Source organism: Barbus barbus (assembly GCF_936440315.1).
Source record: "Barbus barbus genome assembly, chromosome: 13".
Lineage (NCBI taxonomy): Eukaryota > Metazoa > Chordata > Actinopteri > Cypriniformes > Cyprinidae > Barbus > Barbus barbus.
In genome coordinates, this window is record NC_136741.1 from 27,742,684 (window position 1) to 27,750,555 (window position 7,872).

Consider the following 7,872-nt stretch of genomic DNA (forward strand, 5'->3'; position numbering starts at 1 on the left):
CCCCCCCAAAACATCACTCAGATACATTAACTGAAAAAGAAACTTTAGACAACATCAAACACTGAAGATGAAATGCCAAAAATCTAGGATTAAATGAACTAATTCTTAAAGAAAAGAAAAGAAAATAGAAAAGAAAAAAAGAAAAAGGAGCTGTGGATGGCAGAACTTTACAAAAAAAAAACAGTGTTGAAGTTACAGAGATTAAAGGATGCCATTTTGGTGACTGCATACTGTATTTGGCATGAAATTATAGAATGTTAAATATACAAAGCAAAAAAAAAAACAAAAAAAAAAAACAGTAATTTACTGTAAATAACAACAAAGATAACAACAACAAATATAATTGTAATATTGTAAAAATCTTTAACTTAATAAAATAAAATGCACATAAAACACTTAAACGTAGACAATTTATGACCTAAACAAATATGAGGTTTTATGTAGGGAAAATAGGAACAATTAATTTTTACATTAATTTTTACAAATGTAAAAATATTTTACCATAACAGCATACATAAAAGTGCTTTGACACATACATAATTTCCATAAAATGTAGGTTATGTACATTTTTTACTACAATATTTTAAAGCAAAATTGTCTTTTAATATTTTTCAGCATTTTTCTTTATATGGTAATGCAACTTAACTAGTTTACTGGCAGTAATGGTTTACATACACATGTAAAGAGAGCATTATGGTGTGTGTGTGTTGGTATATGTGGGTGAAATAACGAGGTTATGATTTCCTCTGACTAACTGACTGAATTCATTACACATCACAGAGACCTACAGTGTGTTAACAGCACAGCTGCCAATTTACTCATTAAACTTTAATGTACATGTAATCTAAATTTCTAATTCATGATGCTTGACTTTTGACCAAATAATTAATTAGTCTGATAAGCCTTTTTAATTTTTGATATTTTGAAAAATATGAATATGGTCTGAATTTGAAAAAGTTTGCCAACATAAAAATGCCCATGAGACTTTAATATTCCTGACATTTAGCTGGTTTAAAGGAATTTTTGCCACTGCCTTGTAATGGAAGAAAAAAAAAAGTATAGTGACTAATAATATCTGAACTTTTCATGACAAAGCTGCAAGCTAATCCAAATATATCCAACTGGCATGTCAATGTCACGTCAGTGGTGCTAACTACTTAAAGCAGGGTTATAGTTAGTATCTTGAACACTGGGAAGTCACAAGACACAGCATGTGACCTTAACAGTACATTTCTAGAAGTTGAGAAATAATTAATAGCAATGGAAAACCACCTTTTGACAAGTGTGAAGTTTCTGAATGAATCACTAACCACTAAATCATTAAAATTTGGTAGCACTTCTAGCATTTTCTCCCTGGATTAATCACTTTGCTTTTACTTTTTATTATTATTCTTATTTTTTATTTACAAGTGTAAATAGTATCCTACCTTTTTTTGACATGCAAACATTTTACTGGCATTCAAACATAATTTTTTTTTGTCCATTTTGTCCTAATGTGTAGATTCATTTTAATGCATGGGCCCATTATTTTATAAAAGCCTCAATTTTAGTGCTGCCGCTGCAGTGTGTTATTTGAATTCAGCAGCTGTAAGTGGTCAACTTGAGTTGGCTGTCCTTGAGGTAGGCAGCTAATGCCCTAGATAAGCTAACAGCGGTACAAGCGGAGAAAGACCGTAATGGACCAACCAATATAAACAATAAAAATAATTCATCCCAAAAACACTACACAGTCACATCTCTACCTTAAAAGAACATTCTGCTATTTAATGACACAGACATTAAGATGTAAACATAACCAAATATATTCATCTAATGGCATGACAGTAAACAGAATAAAATCTTTCATAATCAAATATAGAAGCACATCAATTGAAGGGCATGAGTAATACAAAGCATTACTGTAGAAAATGTATGAACAAATGGCTTAAAGTGCTTCACTGTGTTTGGAAGGTCAAACCGTATGCTTTTCTTAATACTAAAAACCATACCTGGCCACATACTGGCAATAATGGACTTTCAAAGCGAAAGTGCATGCACTAAAGATCATATGGAGTCATGGAGGACTTTCAAAAGACAGGCATATATGTCTATATGTAGAGACGAGAAGCATGAGACTGGAAAAGAGACAGGAGAATACATTTTACTTGTTTGCCATGACCTCCTAAATCTTGTGGCAGATAAAGTGGCAACATGGGCAGAACATGACTAACAAACCTTAAACAACTTCTGAATATTTTTATTTTTATTTTAGTTCAGTGGCATTGCATTTCAAACCATCATGTTGTTGCACATCTCAAATACTTATTAGTCCAGTTACATCTTCTACATATCAAACTAGTGCTCTAGTAATTAGACGTAATTAAAAAGCTACAGCGGTCTTGCAAGAATACAAGACTTTGTATGAGACCGGCATAACAGAAGAGCTGAAAAAAGGAAGTCCACCTTGGCTGCATTTTTGGCATCATAAAGCATGCTTCCAGTAAGCTGTGCACTGCTGCAGGCACATAAGATGCCCTAAAATGCTGCCTAAGTAGACAGCTCACTAGGTTTTGAGACACAGCCAGGAAATCACAGAAGCAATTTCACAACATGCTTGCAGGGTCATTCCACAAATAGGGTGCCTTGGTGTCCCTAGTGCTAACATATGTAAACAATGTCTCTAACAATGAAAATCTGACACCAACTTTTGTTATTATAAAGTATATAGATAGATGGATAGATAGATATAGATAGATAGATAGATAGATAGATAGATAGATAGATAGATAGATAGATAGATAGATAGATAGATAGATAGATAGATAGATAGATAGATAGATAGATAGATAGATAGATAGATAGATAGATAGATAGTTTTGCTCAAGATATAATAAATGCAATTTATTAACACTAAAAATATTATTTGTCTGACATATCTTAAAGAAATGTACTTTTATCACCTTTTCAAAACGGAAAAGACACGCATTACGTGGAATGAGTGACCCTGGGAAACAGAACCCACAGTGAACTAAATCAAGTCAAGATATCTGCGCAGCATGTCCACATTCTCGGTGTCTCAGTAGCATAACATGGACAACTGCGGTGGAATAGCAGATCTAGGATGTTATTCAACAGTCCAGCCGTGTTTAAATGTTCTCAGGATCTGCAGCTCCAGAACACACAAACATCACATCAGTCCCCACACAAAAATACCATTTTGATCAATATATATAAAAAAGAAGCATAGCTGTTCTGTCAAAACTGAGAGAAAAAAAAAGAAAAACGTCTTTTCTCATTGATGTAATTCGTCAGGAAAAACATGTGAATGTCCAACTGATAAATACAAAGAAAAAATATTTAAAAGCAAAACAAAATCGTGTCCAGCACTCGCTCCTTTACAGGATATTGAACAAAATAAAAAATAACATACTCAAAACCTGACGTTCCCCCTCTCCAAGAAGGTAAAACATTAAAAACTGATGAGTGTCAGCTGAACTCAGAAGAAGAACAAAATGCAAGCACATCCCAAATCAAAAGAGGACGTAGAAAAGAGGTAAAGATGAAGACACGAGAAAATGAGAAGAAAGTACTCACCGGTGAAAATGTCAGAGAGCAAAAATGTGGAAAGAGCAACAAGAGAGAGAGAGAGTGAGGATCTGTCAGCGGCGCAATGACTGAGGAAAGCAGCGGCTCCACAGTATAAACAGCGCTGGTGTGGAGCAAACCATCGCGTCTGCGCAGGGGGAGACAGACACACAATCTGTCCATTTAAAGGTGCACGCAGTAATTTAGTAATTAAACTCTGTAATTTGTTAATTAAAAAAGTTTTGCAGCTAAGTAAGGAACCGTATTTTTTTGAGAAATAGCATTAAAATGATATTTACTCACATGAGATGAATAGTCAAAGCTGTTTTATTCTTTTTATTGCAACATAACAGAAATGACAGGCTAAAACCTAGGCATTACAGAACATAAAACTGTGAGACAATTTACAAGCAATTTCTGAGTGAAAAGTGTTTCTACACAAATTTATTTTTAGTGTAGTGTTGTTGTTACCATGCTTTATTTTACATGGCGAGTTGAGTTGACATCACAAAACTATCTGTCATTCAACTGACCAGGTTAATAATTCAACAGTCTGTCAAGTATTCCTATAGCGCTTCCATCCAGTGCTCAAACCCAACAAAGATATTATATTCTATATCTGTAATGTCAAAAAAGTCTGACATCGGAACTTCGCTTCAGGGCCGTGATGTGTACATGTTGTACAGTGGTAACCTTAGGAGAATTTTAATTTATGTTTCAGAACTGTAGTAAAAACATTTTGACAGCATAGTGACAACCTTCAGACAATAATGTCGACCATTTCAGCACGTTGTCACAACCCTCCAGTAACATCCTGTGTTTGCTGGGATTTTTTAATACAATGTGAAATAATACACAATGTCTACAACAGCATAGTAGTGATAGTAGTGTATGCATACTGAATACTGCAGCTAACATATAGTTTTACAAATAAAAGTTCCAAAAGGGGGGGGGGGGGGGTTGCACCCAGAAATGCCATAACAGAACCACTTTTAGTACTCTAAAGGACCGTTTAGTCAAAATAACCATTTCTTTTAACATTTTAGTATTCTTGAGAACCTTTTTTTTACCACCATAAAGAAGCTTTTCTGCAATTAAAGGGTTCCATGGATTTTAAAAGGTTCTTCATCAATGCCATTAAGATTATTTATTGTATTGCAGTGTTTTAGCAAACATTAAGAGGGTCTATTGTATTATAGGCAATTTTGAGGATAATTGCAATTTGTAGCTGTCAGATTACAAAACGTCTGATTTAAGGGTGAAAATAGTTGGACTATTTGTGTGCACATCAAATATCTTGAGATTACAAACTGTATTCATTATATTTTCTTAAGAAAAAAAATGTATATCAAAAGTTCACATCACACCACACAGTGTCTCTGCGCGCACACACACACACACACACACATAGCACTACACACTCAAGCAGCCTTGCCTCTCTCAAAGATATGAGACAATGACACAGCGACACTTAGGGCAAGGATTACCGAGATGTTTTTCTCGGGTATTTACCGTATCTCCGCGGGGCTTATGCGCCCATTTCACATCTATTTTTTTGTTTATGTTGTGATGGAGACATCATACTGTGTGCAAGCAACAGCTTAGCCTTGAGCCCTGAGCTACAAGATAAAATTAAACTGAAAGCTCGAGATTTTAATTCAATTCCTCAGAGGGAAGTAAAAATTTATCAGGGTGAACAAATATAGATATGCCACTATTAATGATAACACGGGAGGTGAGAGGCACAGGTGACACTTTGAGGGAGTGTGGGAGGAAAATGGCAACTGTACAAAAAAGAAACAGAAAGCCAGTAAGTGAGAAAACAAAAGACAGAAGAGCAGCAGAGAGAGAGAGAGAGAAAAACTAAGCATAAATAACGCACATTAGTCCTAGCACATCTGCTCCAGTTGAAACTCCTCCAAATTCACAGCTTCACACTATCCCTTGAGAGAACTCGCTCCATAGTGCTCTCAAGATTTGTTGAATCCTGTTAACGGGGAAAAAAGCCCCGAAGAAGAGATCCTATTAAAACTGACTGGTGTAGACAAAAAGACTGGATATCTGTGTGGATTTGTCGCACTGTGATTTGCTCAGAAACAGAAGCTAAATGCCACACAGGTCCTGTGAGAAAACACCACAACAATATCAAAAAGAGCCTCGATTTTATGCTTGTCTGTAAAAAGAGACCATTACGCAAAGACGACAAAGAAATTGCTTTGGAAATTCATCGAACATGTTTCCAACGTCTTCCTTCCAGACAGTCATTAGTCACAAAGGCAATTTTGATGCTTTCAAAAAGCAACAACTTACAGTAGGTAACAAAAACCTGAGGTGGATGTAGCCCTGAAGGCCATGTTTGGGAGGGTGTTTGACATTTTTGCAGTGAAATAAATGGGCGTATTACTTACTCTACTGAATATTAGCAGCAGAAAAAGGTCTGGACTGTCAGCAGCATGATAGAGATGCTTTCTCTTAAATTGTTCTTGCTTTAAAAAAAAAATCAGTTGAAAATACCCCATGCTAATTTGGTCATTTAAATGGTCAATACAGAGGTAATTATGTAGAGCGATGGCCAGCCGTTAACTAATACAGCCCCTCATTGACTGTAAACATATTGATGAATCGCGAGTCTCAATAATTCTTGGATGCTGAACACCTAAAGTCAACACTGAGGGGCCTTTTAAATGAGGACAATCCTGGGCATGTAGAAAAATGAAAGGTCAGATGATGCCACAGCATCCGGAGATCATGTGTTAACACATCGTCAAACGCGAGGTGGATAGTGTGATGGAGGTGAAGATGGTCGAGAAAATGCCAGATGTCCAGACTTGCTCTGTAGATTCTTTTGTGCTATAAGAACAAGAACGAACAAATGGAATAAAATAAGACAATGGATATTTTACAAAATGGTTAAAGGAATTAAAAATGACAATTCTGTCATACTGTAACTCACTATCATATTGTGCCAAATCTGTATGACAAATCTGCAGCAACTGCGTGATGCTATCATGTCAATATGGACCAAAATCTCTGAGGAATGTTTCCAACACCTTGTTGAATCTATGCCACGAAGAATTAAGGCAGTTCTGAAGGCAAAAGGGGTCCAACCCGGTACTAGCAAGGCGTCCCTAATAAAGTGACCTGTCTGTCTCTGTGTGTGTGTAGGTGGGGGGAGTGAATGTACAGCGCTCTCTCAACCCTCAATACCACGACTGAGGTGCCCTTGAGCAAGGAACCGAACCCCCAACTGTTCCCCGGGCACCGCAGCATAAATGGCTGCCCACTGCTCCGGGTGTGTTTTCACGGTGTGTGTCTGTTCACTGCTGTGTGTGTGCACTTTGGATGGGTTAAATGCAGAGCACGAATTCAGAGTATGGGTCACCATACTTGGCCGTATGTCACTTCCCTTTCACTTTCATATACTTTATTTGATTCCACATTACAAGTCAAATATCATTAGGAATCAAACTTTTTGAATGATCAACAGATTAAAACAAATCAGCACATTGTTATGGATTAACAGTTCTAAGGGTACAGGAAACAATCGCCTTTTCCAAATAAACATGCTTCCTATAATTGCTGAGATTGAACAGTACTTTGCCAACTGTTTATATATATATATATATATATATATATTGTGGCGGGAGGAGCATACGACAGACACAGTGGGTGTGGAGTCAGGCCTCGGAGAGGTTTTTATTAAACAATAATAATCAAAATAGTGTCCAAGGGGGAAAAGTGTCCAAAATAAACAGGGGATCTGGTGTCCTCGTCGTGCTGCGGGGTACGTGAAGGAGGGCAGTGTTCAGGAAGGAAGGGTCCAGGTAAGGGGCGGAGTCCGGTGGCCGCACACGCTACCCTCTCGGGACCGGGACCGAGTGGCGGTGGCTTCTCTCGAGCGGCTTCGTCCTATTCCTTGGCCCACTTCTGGGGATTAGATGGCCCAACATCCTGGCCCGTCAGCAGATCAATGGTGTGGCAGTCTTCCTACTCGATGCGCCCTTCCTGAACCCATGAGGACACCAGCGTGCATGCACGGGGAAGAGACCGGTCTCCCGAGGAGAGGTGCGCTCGGCATTTAAACAGCAGCGGTGATGAGGCTCTATTCACATCAGGTGCGCCTCATCACACGCCGCCAGTCCTGGCTGTTTCAGCACCCCTCCTCTCTCACACACCCACTCCCGTCGGGAGCCTGGTGAAGGGCGGCGAATACGGGACGGGGTGGTGATGATAATAAGGGGGGAGGGAGCCGACTCTTCACAATATATATACACACACACACACTTAATTTAAATTATTTGTTTATTT

At 37.8% G+C, this 7,872-nt stretch overlaps 1 protein-coding gene across 11 annotated transcripts in view; it reads right to left on the bottom strand.

Annotated features, from left to right (window-relative positions):
- LOC306879463 (RNA-binding protein Raly-like) overlaps window positions 1–3,652 on the bottom strand; it is an 82,134-nt gene extending 78,482 nt beyond the window's left edge. For 8 of the 11 annotated variants that reach the window (XR_013785011.1, XR_013785012.1, XR_013785013.1 and 5 more), the window contains exon 1: window positions 3,574–3,651. The gene's annotated coding sequence lies outside the window, so the exon portion shown is untranslated. Of the gene's footprint in view, window positions 1–2,939; window positions 3,143–3,573 lie in introns of all 11 variants that reach the window. The other 3 variants (XM_079432421.1, XM_079432422.1, XM_079432423.1) reach the window with 2 other exon arrangements.
- Between the last annotated feature and the right edge of the window lie 4,220 nt (window positions 3,653–7,872).